The sequence below is a fragment of the Amblyomma mixtum genome, chromosome 7 (assembly GCF_055824585.1).
Source record: "Amblyomma mixtum isolate Tamu chromosome 7, ASM5582458v1, whole genome shotgun sequence".
In the NCBI taxonomy this organism is placed as follows: domain Eukaryota; kingdom Metazoa; phylum Arthropoda; class Arachnida; order Ixodida; family Ixodidae; genus Amblyomma; species Amblyomma mixtum.
In genome coordinates this window covers 128,166,511-128,178,637 of record NC_143018.1, presented here as the reverse complement: position 1 = coordinate 128,178,637, position 12,127 = coordinate 128,166,511, and the positions used below count along the sequence as shown (strand labels likewise).

General features: G+C 42.9%; 1 long non-coding RNA gene across 1 annotated transcript; it reads left to right on the top strand.

Moving 5' to 3' along the window:
* Positions 1-678: 678 nt before the first annotated feature.
* Positions 679-12,010, top strand: LOC149337560 (uncharacterized). The gene is made up of 3 exons (XR_016284637.1): positions 679-1,087; positions 1,763-1,853; positions 11,674-12,010. It is a non-coding gene; the product is annotated as an uncharacterized LOC149337560 (long non-coding RNA).
* Positions 12,011-12,127: the final 117 nt, after the last annotated feature.

The following is a 12,127-nucleotide window of genomic DNA, read 5'->3' as shown; positions in this document are numbered from 1 at the left end:
TTGCAGTACGCTTTCGGCCTTCTGTGTTCCTCTCAATCACCGCTGCGTTTTGTTGATTAATTTAATTTTATGAAGAGCAATTCCACAGGCCTAGGGGCATTATGCCTATCGATCATAACCTAGCGCCCTCCCGCCCATCTTCTACCTCTCTGAGCTACCTCACCACGAATGCCCTGGCACCATCCCTGTGCGGCGCTTCGAAGGTGTCGCTTGACGGTGAGGCCGCCGTCCTAAAATGTGCTCCGACCTGCCTGCCATACATTTCATGCTTCCTCCACTTTCGACGACGATATAGGCTACACTTTTTGTAATATATATTTTGCCACTACCGAATTGCAGCCGCTGGAGTGAACGTAAAAGAAAAAAACGGCAAGGGGGCCAATTCATGGTAACTTTTGAATCCGAAGAAATATATCTAATTTAATCACTTCGCATTTTCCGTAGCTGGTAACTGTTGGCAATCGTTGCGTATGCTGTTCCGGTGCTGCAAATACATTCTAGCTTACGTACGCAGTGTAAAAAGCCCAATAAACTGAATTCAAAACTGAAACTGAAACTGCATTTCCGCCGCTAGGCGGCCATCGGTACCTTCGGGACTTTGTTGATTTATTCCCGCCGTTCTTTCTTTCCTGCATGTTCCCGCCTGTTGTGTGTCACGTGGTGTGGCCGCGGCGTCGTGGTGTGCGGGCTTCAGTGGTTGACGTGAACTGCGTTTTCAACCGCATTTTCCGAGGTACCGCATTGAACTGAAGTGTTTTTTGTGCATATATAACTGGAGTAGTGCGTAGGTTCGTTCACTGCTGTCCATGTACTCGTATCTCACGTATCGGAACAGAAGCAGCCTTAGGAGGCTCTGCCGAATGCGTTTCTTTGTTGTAGATTGGCAGAAAGGCCGACGCTCGCTCACGTTTTAAAGGTTTGATATCAGGAAGCAAGGGCGAAGTTATAATGTGAGCGTGTTTATGCACCACAATGCATTTGTAATGTAGAAACGTTGTCCTGAAGTCGGCGTTAATGAAAAACACGAGCGTTGCGGTGGTTTGGAGACGTACTTCAGCTCGGCACGGCTACGCACCTGCCTCGAATGGTAAGCAATCCTATGCCTTCATGCATGCTGGTTTGCATTATTCAAAGCATATTTTACGGAAGAGCGGCCTCAAGGCTTGCCGCTTCTATTACCAAAGTGCCGAGATCTGCAGACAGGCAGCTCTTTCCGTGTATCCAGGAAGAGAAGCAGCACTGAACAGAGTTCGCCGAGAATCATTCTACTCGGAGCTGTTTTTGTTCTGACGGAACGAATGTTGCAAAGTACTGCCTCATGCTACTTAAGAGCTCTAGTATGTGTGTTCTGTCAAATTTAAAGCCGTTTAACGCTATTTTCTCAAATTCGTTGTCCTACGGTTTATCTGCACATGGTAATTTTTCCGCCCGTGCGTAAGGTCTATACTGTATATCTGCGTAAAATGCGTTGCGTCAGCGGGACGTCTGAGATAAGCTTTCAATTTTGTGTGCTGCAGGCGCTGACCGCTGGTCGTTTTTGCATCAGACCAGGTTTTTGCATAAATTTGTTGACGCTGCTATCTATTTTGGTTTTCAATTGTTTTTACAACGTCATCCAGATAAAAGAATCCTGTGCTGTGCCAGCTAGGTATATTTAGCTTGCTTTTTCAAGTTCTTAAAAGCTTCATTGTTTGGCCATAGTGACCTAATTTCTGAATTTTGGCGGTCTGTAATCGTGATGGTATTAAATGGATGTCTGCAGGGGGAAACATCTACATCCACATGGGAGTCCACAGCCGCAGCTTGCACCTTGTTGCCGCTGGGCAATATTCATGAGCAGTATGGAAGCAAAGGTGCGTTTTAGTTCTTGCTGCAAGCTTCTTTTTATGTTGTATGCTTGGTTCTCTTTTGGGCCATTTTCCCTTCTTTCCTTCATCAAGCTGCTTCATGAAACAGGGTACATAGCCTTACCATGCCCTCATTTATTTGTACATCCTTGCTAGTTCGTTGTCAGCATAGGGTTATTGCAAACCAGTTTGAGTGTTGTTGAACGTAGTTTTCTCATCATCATCATCATCCTGATTACACCCACTGCAGGGCAAAGGACCGCCTTTGCCAGCTGCGGCTACCATATCCCTGCGAACTTGGCACTAGCATTTGGTGATAAAAAGTGTGCTACCGCATAATGTCTTCACCTCATCCACCCACCTAACTTCCTGCCGCCCACTGCTACGTTTGCCTTCTCTTGGAATCCTCTCCGTTACACTTGAGGACCAACGGAGTGGATTCCAAGAGACGGCAAATGAAGTGCCAAATGTGTGGATGGGTTTGTTTTGTATGATGTGAATGGGATTAGGACAAAAACTAGAGCTTCTTGGTGCATCTTTATTTGTGTGTCATGAAGTTGGGAATTTCTAAACATTGTCATTATCAGTTGTTGATAATGGAAAATGGGTTGTTACAAAAAGTGCTTCAAAATAAAATCCTGTGCTAAAACAGAACCCCTACTCACTTTAAGACCTGCTTTTGTAACTAAATATATGTGGGCATATGTAAGGGTCTCAGTATGACAAATATAATGCAGGTACACTCATTTAAATAAGCCAGTCAGAAGCCCAATGCAGAAGCAGGTTTGAATACTTAGACAATCAAGAGTGATAATTAAAAAAAAACCTAGACCCTTAATGTAGCATCAGCATTCAAGTTAGTTAGCTGCAGCTAGAATCAACTAAATGCCATTGATAACGGTGGCATAGAAAGCCTAGAGGGTTAGTTTGTGAGACATCTGGCACCAAGAGCACACTTACAGATGTAGGCAAGAGCAAGCTGAATGGCTTTTTGGATTTAATACATCTTCTATTTCCTGTACAGTCACTTATGCCAGTCCGGTCTATGTCAAAGCAGAATAGCTAACTGTGTGGCTCATAACCCCACTGTTCTTTTTTTTTTTGAGGTAGCAGTAGCTGGCATCACAATTATTTCAACTGCGCAGAGCATGGGCAATAAATAGATGAAAAACGAGCACTACCGACACGTATCACTGCATCAAAGATTGACTACATAAAGCAAAACAAACATTCGCGAATAAAAACAAAAGAATAAAAAATGTTGAAAAAATCACTATTCTGCCTTCTAAACTGCTAAGGTAGCCTATAGTCTGGGACAGCTTTCTGTGGCTATGCAGTGGAAGGTACGAGCACGCACCGCCAGCTTAAACACCTATCTCTGTCCCTCGTGACGGTGTGATAAGAGGCACGCTTGTAAAAGCCTTGCCCTCATAGCTTCCACTGCATAGCCACAGAAAGCTGCCCCCAAGTATTGTTCTTTTCGTGTGAGCACAACAGAATGTTTGCTGACACACTTGTCTTGCTCCTGATGGATCAAACGCATCAACAACAATCTCGTCTCACACGTGTCTCACAACTTGAAAAGAATAGGAGCTAGGGCCGGTGCGCGAGTAGTATTCTCAGCTCGAAGCAAATTGCAACGTCTCTGCAAGAGTGTCAACTGTGAAGGGTTGGCACCTGCAGAATGCGAAAAGAACCAAGAATTCTCTTATGTACAAGTGCCCCAAAAATGTGGCGCACAGAAGTGAGCTATCCCGCGGAACGGGCTGTATCAGTCAAACAGGAGATGCCTAAACGACTGTCTGAGCGAACACAAGAGCTCCTTAAAACCACCTCCCGAAAGCAATATGGTCATATATTGGCAGTCGTGTGTAAACTGCGCCTGTGCTTTCAGCCAACCATACTGTACACTTACATAAGGACCAGCACACGCGGGAGATTTGTTGATGCGTTTGATCCGTCAGGAGCAAGACAAATGCATCAGAACACCTACTGCTGTGCTCACATGCAAAGAACTAGGCTACCTCAGCAGTTTAGACGGCAGAGTAATGGTTTTTCTACATTTTTAAACACTTTTTTTTGTTTTTATTCGCCAGCATTTTTGCCCTTTGCAGACAATCTTTAATGCAGTGCCACATGTTTTGCAAGCAGGCAAACTGTTGCAAAAAAAATGTTGGTTGTGCCCTTTTTTCACTTGTTTATTTTGTGGCGATCTTTAGATCGTCAGTCAGCGCCGAGTCTGTCTAGTTCTTTCATCCCATTACTGCCATGCTGTGCCCTTCATGCTGACGAACATGTACCGACTAGTTCAAGAAAGTAACTTTTTACATTGTGAAGCCATTTTACCAATTGCATTCGCATGGTTTGAATGAATGACCATTCAGATTGCTATTGCGTCTTTTTGGAACCGAACAAGCTTAAATTTTGCAAGCTTACCAAACTCTTCGGATGCTTATGTTTGTTATCACCAGCATTAAGTCTCCTTTGCTGCTCACGTCTACAGAAGGCAAAATGCTCGACTCATTATGATATTGCGGGGACTATATTAGGTAGACTGGCAGGAACAATGCCACCATCGAAGTAGGGGAGTGGGAGTTCTCAGTGTCAGGGTTATACATCTGTACAATGTAAAGATTCAGATTGGTGTCGTCTTTGTAACTTGCAATTGTAATTTTTCTAGTGTTACAGAAGCCTCTTAAAGTCCAGCCAATATATTGACCTATATGGAAGCTGCTATATGCCTTGTGATAAGTAGGCTGTGTATTTTGTTGCTGTGCAATACTGAATAAGGTGATTCCACGCCACCTTATCCAGACTTCTGCACTCGACTGCACTTGATTTCTTAAAGAAACGAAAAAATCATGGCTTATTTTATTACCATGACAAAGATTTTTCCAGCATGTTCTTGGCAAAGAAAAAGAAGTTTCATGTCGTGGCCACCATCCTATGTTTACAAGCAATAGCAAAGCTAAGTCTTGCAAAAAAACATGTTAAAAATAAACGCTTTACGCATGACTGAAACTTTTTCATGTAAATAAAGGATGTGCTTTCATATCCAATAAATTGGACTCGTGTATAAAACATGAAAGAAGGTACAAAATATTGGAAATTGATATTTTTTATCCAATTTATGTTCTCATAAGTCATTTAAACCATTTTTCTGGGTTATCCAAAAGGCAAAGGATGGAATAAAAGTGTTTCAGAGATGAAAAAAACGCGAGGCATGTCAGTCAGCTGAAAAAAATTCTATTTTTGAGGCATATTCAGCCACCAGTTGCACAGTGAGGTTGGCCTCATTTACTTTCTAATGGCTGTGACATTTCTAATATTTTAATTGGAGCAATTTTCGTTTTAGGCGAGAAAATAATTTCGCAATTTGAGTCTCTACCTTCAACCCCAGCATTGCTGGCTGCTTGCTCGACACTGCGGTGCATGCTAGAGCCGGCATCAAGAAGACACAAAGCTTTGCTGCACGGTGCTCTATGTGGATGCTCCTCATATTTTGGTTTTGAGAAGTCTGCTGGCATATTCGCTCAAATTTTGTCAGTTTAAACTTGAGCATGACTTAAGTCCAGCATGCACCATTGAGAGAAAAATAAAGGCTTGATGTGGTGAAAAATGCGTATTCCTTTTAATGGTAGCACTTTTGTAAACTGCCTAGTCAGTTCACCTTTATTTTCTTGAATCATTTGTTGGAGCACCCAGAGGGCTACGACACTCTCAATGGTTTTCTCTGCCCATGTAAACAGCTTATAGAGGATCAGTATTTGACCTTTCTATGGCCTCTGAATGCTTTCTGTTGCTGCAGGGGGCCTCACACTTCCACCAATGCCGTTAAAGTGCTTCCCGGCTGAGTACTGTTTGTGTCGAGGAACGAGAGCCATGTGGCCACTTCATTTTTACTTTTTGTAAATCTATCCTTCAGCAGGTTTCTTTATTACTGAAGCTGGTGGCATCGAAGACCAGCACACCATTGTATTCGGGCAGCGGAGTGCTGGTTTTGTGTAATTTACAGCTGGTGGCAAAGTGTGCTGGAGTGAAAAGGAAGCACTGAGCAGTGTCGATGTTGAACGCAGGGACTCAACTTTTAAGGTTGTTTTCTCGCTTAAAACAAAAAAAGAACTCCAAATAAATGCCATTAAATAGTACTGTTTAAATTTCTATCTTTCATAATTTAATTAAGATCACCTCATTATGTAGTAGACTACTGAAAATCACAAAAAGCAAATTTTCTCGACTTTAGAATGCTTTCGCTGGCTTGCGTTACGTGTTTTGCTCTCTCAAACATTTTTATCGCCTTTGCCTTCTCGACAGCTTAGAAAATAGAATAACTACTGTGAGAACATAAAATTTGATAAAAGATTTCAAATTTTTATATTTTGTACTTATTACACGTTTTATTCAAAACAAAATAAGTTCAATTTACTGCATTGGATATGTAATACGTTTAATTTATATAACAGAAACTTCATAGTCCTGCGTAAGAATGTTTCTTTTTACAAATTTTTTTGCAAGGTTACGTTTGGCTATCACTTTCAAACATGAGATGGCGGCCACGACGGGAAAAAATTACTCCGCCTAAAACAAGCTGGGATAATGTTTGCCTAAGTAATGCAATAAGCCATGAATTTTTGTAAAGAAATCGAAGATTCAGTGCTAAGCCTGGAACATTGGCATGGAAGGACCCAATGGCGTATAAATGCCAACTGTGCGCTGATTTGAAGAAGCCTTTATATTATTTTTGTAGCTCGATTAATATTGCAGTGTAGGTTGAATGCAATTTTTTCTGCTTGCATAATTGGAATGGTTCCATATCATGCCATTTATTTCGCATCTTGTATGCAAACTTGTATTGCGTTGCCAATATTTTATGCTGCTAGCGTTCACCCCATATGAATATTGCTGCTCCTGAGCAGCATACTCAACTGATCCACTGGAATGGTATCACTGTGTGTACCTTTGGTAAATTTCTGGGAAAAATGTATTCATTCACCTGGCTACTTAGTAGTTTCATGTTTCATATGTAGTGACATATGAAATGCAGATCTGTCCTAAGGATGATTGTGGCCATTTCTTAACACCATTTTACAGTAGTGATATTTGCAAGATGATCAATTCTATTTATCTACTTTGTACTTTTGTTCACTACGTAGTGCATGTATGCCTCCAAGAAAGGGAACGCGAACCAGAAAAGAAACAGCTTGGAACCCCTTGTGGTCTTTTTCCAGATGTAGACTTCATCTCTTAATGTGTGATAGTATATTAGTCTAGGCAAAGCAGCGTGCAGGGTAACAGGGCACTGACAGGAAGACACAGGTACTGCGCTGACTAACAATTGAGGAATTTATTGCTTTGCTCACTATAAACAGGAAATATCATCCAAAATACAAAAGAAGGGAAGTCATGGAATCATCATTTGGTCACATCTGTCGGGATTATTTATCCAGATATTCAATTGCTTTTTTCGTTGGTGTTAGTGATGATGTGCTTCCATAGGTTAAACAATTCTTATGTGTCATGCACGTCTCTTATATCTCGGCATGAGCTGTTAATTATATTTCCTAAGAATTTTACATCATCGAAAGTGTGGAGTGCACTCACAGTTCGGCACATGTCTTGCTAGTTTGCTACTATATCCTGTCTCAGTATTGCCGACTTGTTCTATTAGACAAATGTTGACACGCTGACCTTATTTCCCAACATACGACGCTCCGCATGAGAGAGGGATCTCGTAAACTAAGCCACAGTCGCATGCTGTGAATTTGTTTCGGTGCTTCATCTTGTGTTGGGCTGTTTTTGAAGCACCTTTGCTGGGCGCGTTGCATACTACGTTCAGCTACTTTCTGCAAAAAAGCAAATGAAGCCATCGCAAAGAACTTCCGCAAGCTGCAAAAGAAGGTCAAGCGCCAAACAGTGAAGAACGAAACCTAAAAACTTGTGTCAAGCCAACAACTTGTCAAAATTAGTGCTGGCTATGAAGAAAAGTGATGGCCTATGCTTGAATGCCTTCGCTATTGCAAAAACACGCAACAATAACTGACCTTTCGGAGTAATTGTCGCTGAACAAGGATCAAGGCAGCAACCCTTAGGGCAGTAAGAATTGCTCTCCTTGTTCACCGTGGGAGATCTCTTCCTGGTAAAGAAGCCAGAAGTATCCCCATTCCTCTCGAACAGCTGTACAGAAGAATTGTCATCTCATTCTGATCAAGGACTTACATTGCACGCTGCTAAATGCTGCCTTGTTTGAGACGATAAGAGAAGGTATTAATTCAATGGGAACAGTACAATTCCAGAACCTGTGCAGTATTAATGCGGATAGATTCCTCGAGTTGCTAACCATCTACTTCCGTTCTACCTATGTAAAGTTTAATGATGTGTGCATACAGTGGCAGGGAGTATGCACCAGTTCCAGCATTGCACTAATTCTCATTGTGCTGCTAGCCTGTCAGAATAGCCAACTATTAAAAAGCTGTGCATGGCACAAGTTTGATAACGACCTTCCGATTTGTGGACGACTTCTTAGTAATCCACAAGCTTCATTACCAAGGGTAACACAAAGTCATTGTTGACATCTTCAAGACCTTCTCGGAAGTTCTTGCTAACTTTGAGCTGACCAAAGAAATGCCACTGGAGGTACAGCTTCCCGATCTATGGCTGTACTTTGTAGAGACCCATATGTGCTGGCGTTACTTCCCAGGGTCGAAAAAAAGGCTGTTGCTACTGGCGCACTGCAAAATATCCTAATAGCTCGTGTATTGACCGTCAGCAAGAATGCCTTGAGGCCCACCTGACATGGCTACCTGAAGCTGATTTCCCAGATGACCTCATCTGCAGCCTTGGCTTCAGTTTAAAGAAATTTGCCTATCTACCTCTAAAAGGCTTCAGAAAGAACGGAACGTAGCTGCCATAGCATATTATTATGTGGTTTAGCTCAGCAGCAGGCGCGACAGGTTGCACTCAGAAGGCACCCCAAACCAAGTCACCCCGAGCGCTAGCTGCAGCGTCTCTGATGTCATCAACTGCCCAGTGTCAAAACAACGTCCTCTTCGCCTTGCGACTTGCACTGTAGCACTACCCCCTCCGCCTCGCGGAAGGAAGCACAGCCCCTGGGCGCCCTAAGGTGGTGTGAATGGTAGGGCTTAAGACAGGTGACGTGCACGAGCTTTGTGGAGGGGGCCGGGAGAAGAGTGCGGGAGTGCAGGGACGTGATTTCATAGGTCACATTGCTCAGTTGCCTGAAGAGAAGACGCGGTAAGGAACCACGCAACGAGGCAGCAGCTTCTCACCCAGGCCCACATGGTGTGCAGGGAGCTAGAGGAGTACGTGGAAGCCAGTAGGGTGGTGGGCAACACGGTGATTAAGGTCATAGGTGCATGGTATCAGCCACGCACTAAAGAAAGTGGTCAGGCAGGCTGGTGTGAACTTAGTATGCAACACAACCAGCTAGGGTGCTTCAAAGACAGCCTGGTATAAAAGAAGGCTGTCAAATCCGCAGCATGCGACAGTGACTTAGGCACCTTGTTTAGTAAGTTCACACCAGCTCGCCTGACCACTTTCTCTTGCGCGTGGCTGATACCATGCACATATGCCGTCACAGCTAACTTCCATTCCTCTTTCTGAAGCCTCGTTGGGGTGGATCAGCAAATTTCTTTCATTATCTTCAAGCGAAGGCTGCAGACGAGGTCATCCGGGAAACTAGCTTCAGGTAACTATGTTAGTTGGGCCTCAACGCTTTCCTGCCGACAGTCAGTACACAATCTGTTTGAGACATTTTTTAGTGTGCCAGTAGCAACAGTCTTTTTTTCGACTGTGGAACATAACACCAGCACATATGGGCCTCTCTGATGTGCAGCCATAGATCGAGAAGCTGTACCTCCAGCAAGGACTTCGGAGAAGGTCTTGAATATGTGAACAATGCCGTTGTATTGCCCTTGTTTATGAAGCTTGTGGATTACTTGGAAGTCGTCCAAGAATTCGAAGGTCATTATCAAATTGGTGTCATGCAAAGCTTTTCAATAGTTGGCTATCTTGACAGGCTAGCAGGACAATGAGAATTAGTGCAACGCAGGAACTGGTGCATAATCCTTGCCACTGTATGTGCAGATAATTAAACTAAAATAATAGATGGTTAGCAGCTCGAGGAATCTATCAGCATTAATTCTGCATTGGTTCTGGAATCGTGCTGCTCCCATTGAATCAATGCCTTCTCTTACCGTCTCAAGCAAGGTGGTATGTGGCAGCGTGTAATGTTAGTCCTTGATGACAATGAGAAGACACTCCTTCTAGACGGCTGTTCAAGAGGAATGCGGACACTTCTGGCTTCTTTACCAGGAAAAGGTCTTCCACGGTGAGCAAGGAGAGCAATTCTTGCAGATACTGCCCTAAGGGTTGCTGCCACGATCCTTGTTCAGAGACAATTGCTCTGAAAGGCCAGTTATCATTGCGTTGTTGCCATAAAGAAGGCATTCAGGCATAGGCCCTAACTCTTTTTCACAACCAGCCCTAGTTTGGTCAAGTTGTTGGCTTGACGTTCGTTTGCAGCTTGTGGAAGTTCTTTGCAGTGGCTTCATTTGCTTTTTCACAGAAAGTAGCTGAACGTAGTATGCAATGCTCCTAGCAAAGGTGCTTCAAAAACAGCCCAGCATAAGACGAAGCACAGAGACAAATTCATGGCATGCGACAGTGGCTTAGTTTACAAGATCCCTCCGTCACGCGGAGTGTCCTGTGTTGGGAAATAAGGCCAGCATGTTAACATTTATCTAATGCAACATGTCGGAATACTGAGAAAGGATATGGTAGCAAGCTACCAAGACACGTATCGGACTGTGAGTGTATATCACACTTTCGACAATGTAAAATTCTGAGGAAATGTAAGAGACGTGCATAGTACATAAGAATTGTTCAACCTGTTTAAGCACATCATCACTAACTTTAACGAAAAAGAAATCAACTACCTGGATAAATAATCACGACAGATTTGACAAAATGACGATTCCATGACTTTCCTTCTTTGTATTTTGGATGATGGTTCCTGTATTCATTGCAAACTAAACAATGAATTCCGAAGTTATCGCTGCACCTGTCCTGTCTGTGTCCGGTTATCCTGCGTGGTTTTGCAAAGATTCATGCACCAACTGGCCGAGCTCCTTTTCTTGTAGTAGTTTAGTGGCCTTGTGCAAATTTTTCTTGATGGATTTTTGAGTTTACTGGCTGCGGACATGGGAGATATGTTAACTTAGCACTGTTGCCTGCCCTTCAAGATGTCACTTGCTTGGTGTAATAATGAATGCATGCTTTGCGTTAGTTGCAGCCGACCACTCATAGAAGGGGTCGTATTGCTGACTTTGATCAGATACTGTGCTTTCTGTTACAGTGAATGTTGCACATTACTTGTCGTTCGGTTTATTGTAAAGCATTTTGAAGTGCTCTATTTTCGCCTTTGTTGTCATGGTGTTTTGTGCCTTTTATAATCAGTTTACCCGCCAGGCAGGCCAGTGGTTTGCACTAGCTTGTAGCAGTGCGTGCAGAATTAATTGCATGGCCTGACCACCTTCATTCCATTTCATAACATCTAGCTTTTTAGCTAAAACATTGTTTATATAGTGCCGTTTAGAGCTATTTTTTCTAAACCACAGTGGACTCTTTGGAATGGTTCAAAAAATAACAGCTGGCGCCTGCTTGCCACTTGGACAGATTTTCTTCTTTCTGTTAGCGTTAGCATGTATTATAAAACACATTGTTAGTGAGCAATATGTTGGCATTTATAAGGACCATTGAGCAGTGTAAACTGATATGAAATATTTTACTGTTTTTGTCTGAAATGCAGACTCACACCATGTATGCTGTTCACCGAAGACAATCCTGAGGTGACTGAGAACCTGTTCGTCGAGGGAGGATGACTACTCAGCAGGCTTACCACTGCGGCTCACTCCACAACTGCCATAATGTCAGGAATATGGGCGTTCAGCATAAGCTGCCTTAAGTTTGCTTTTTTGGTTTTTCCTGGGAGTTAGCGTCACAGTCCAAGCCTTCTTCAGGCTGGTATAGAAGGCTGCACAGGCATGAATTTTTCATTCTGTTTGCTCTGAAAAATTAGGAGGTAGAGTAAGTGCAATGAAACCTTATTCTTGCAGCACCATAAACCCAATAACAGCAAGTATGGGGCTGTTGTACCTTAAAATTTTAAGTTCTTTGGATGGCAGTGAGGAATTCATTAGAGAAGCATCTTGTGCATTGTTTTATGGATGTGTTTTGTTCTAATAAAAACATTCAACATTTCT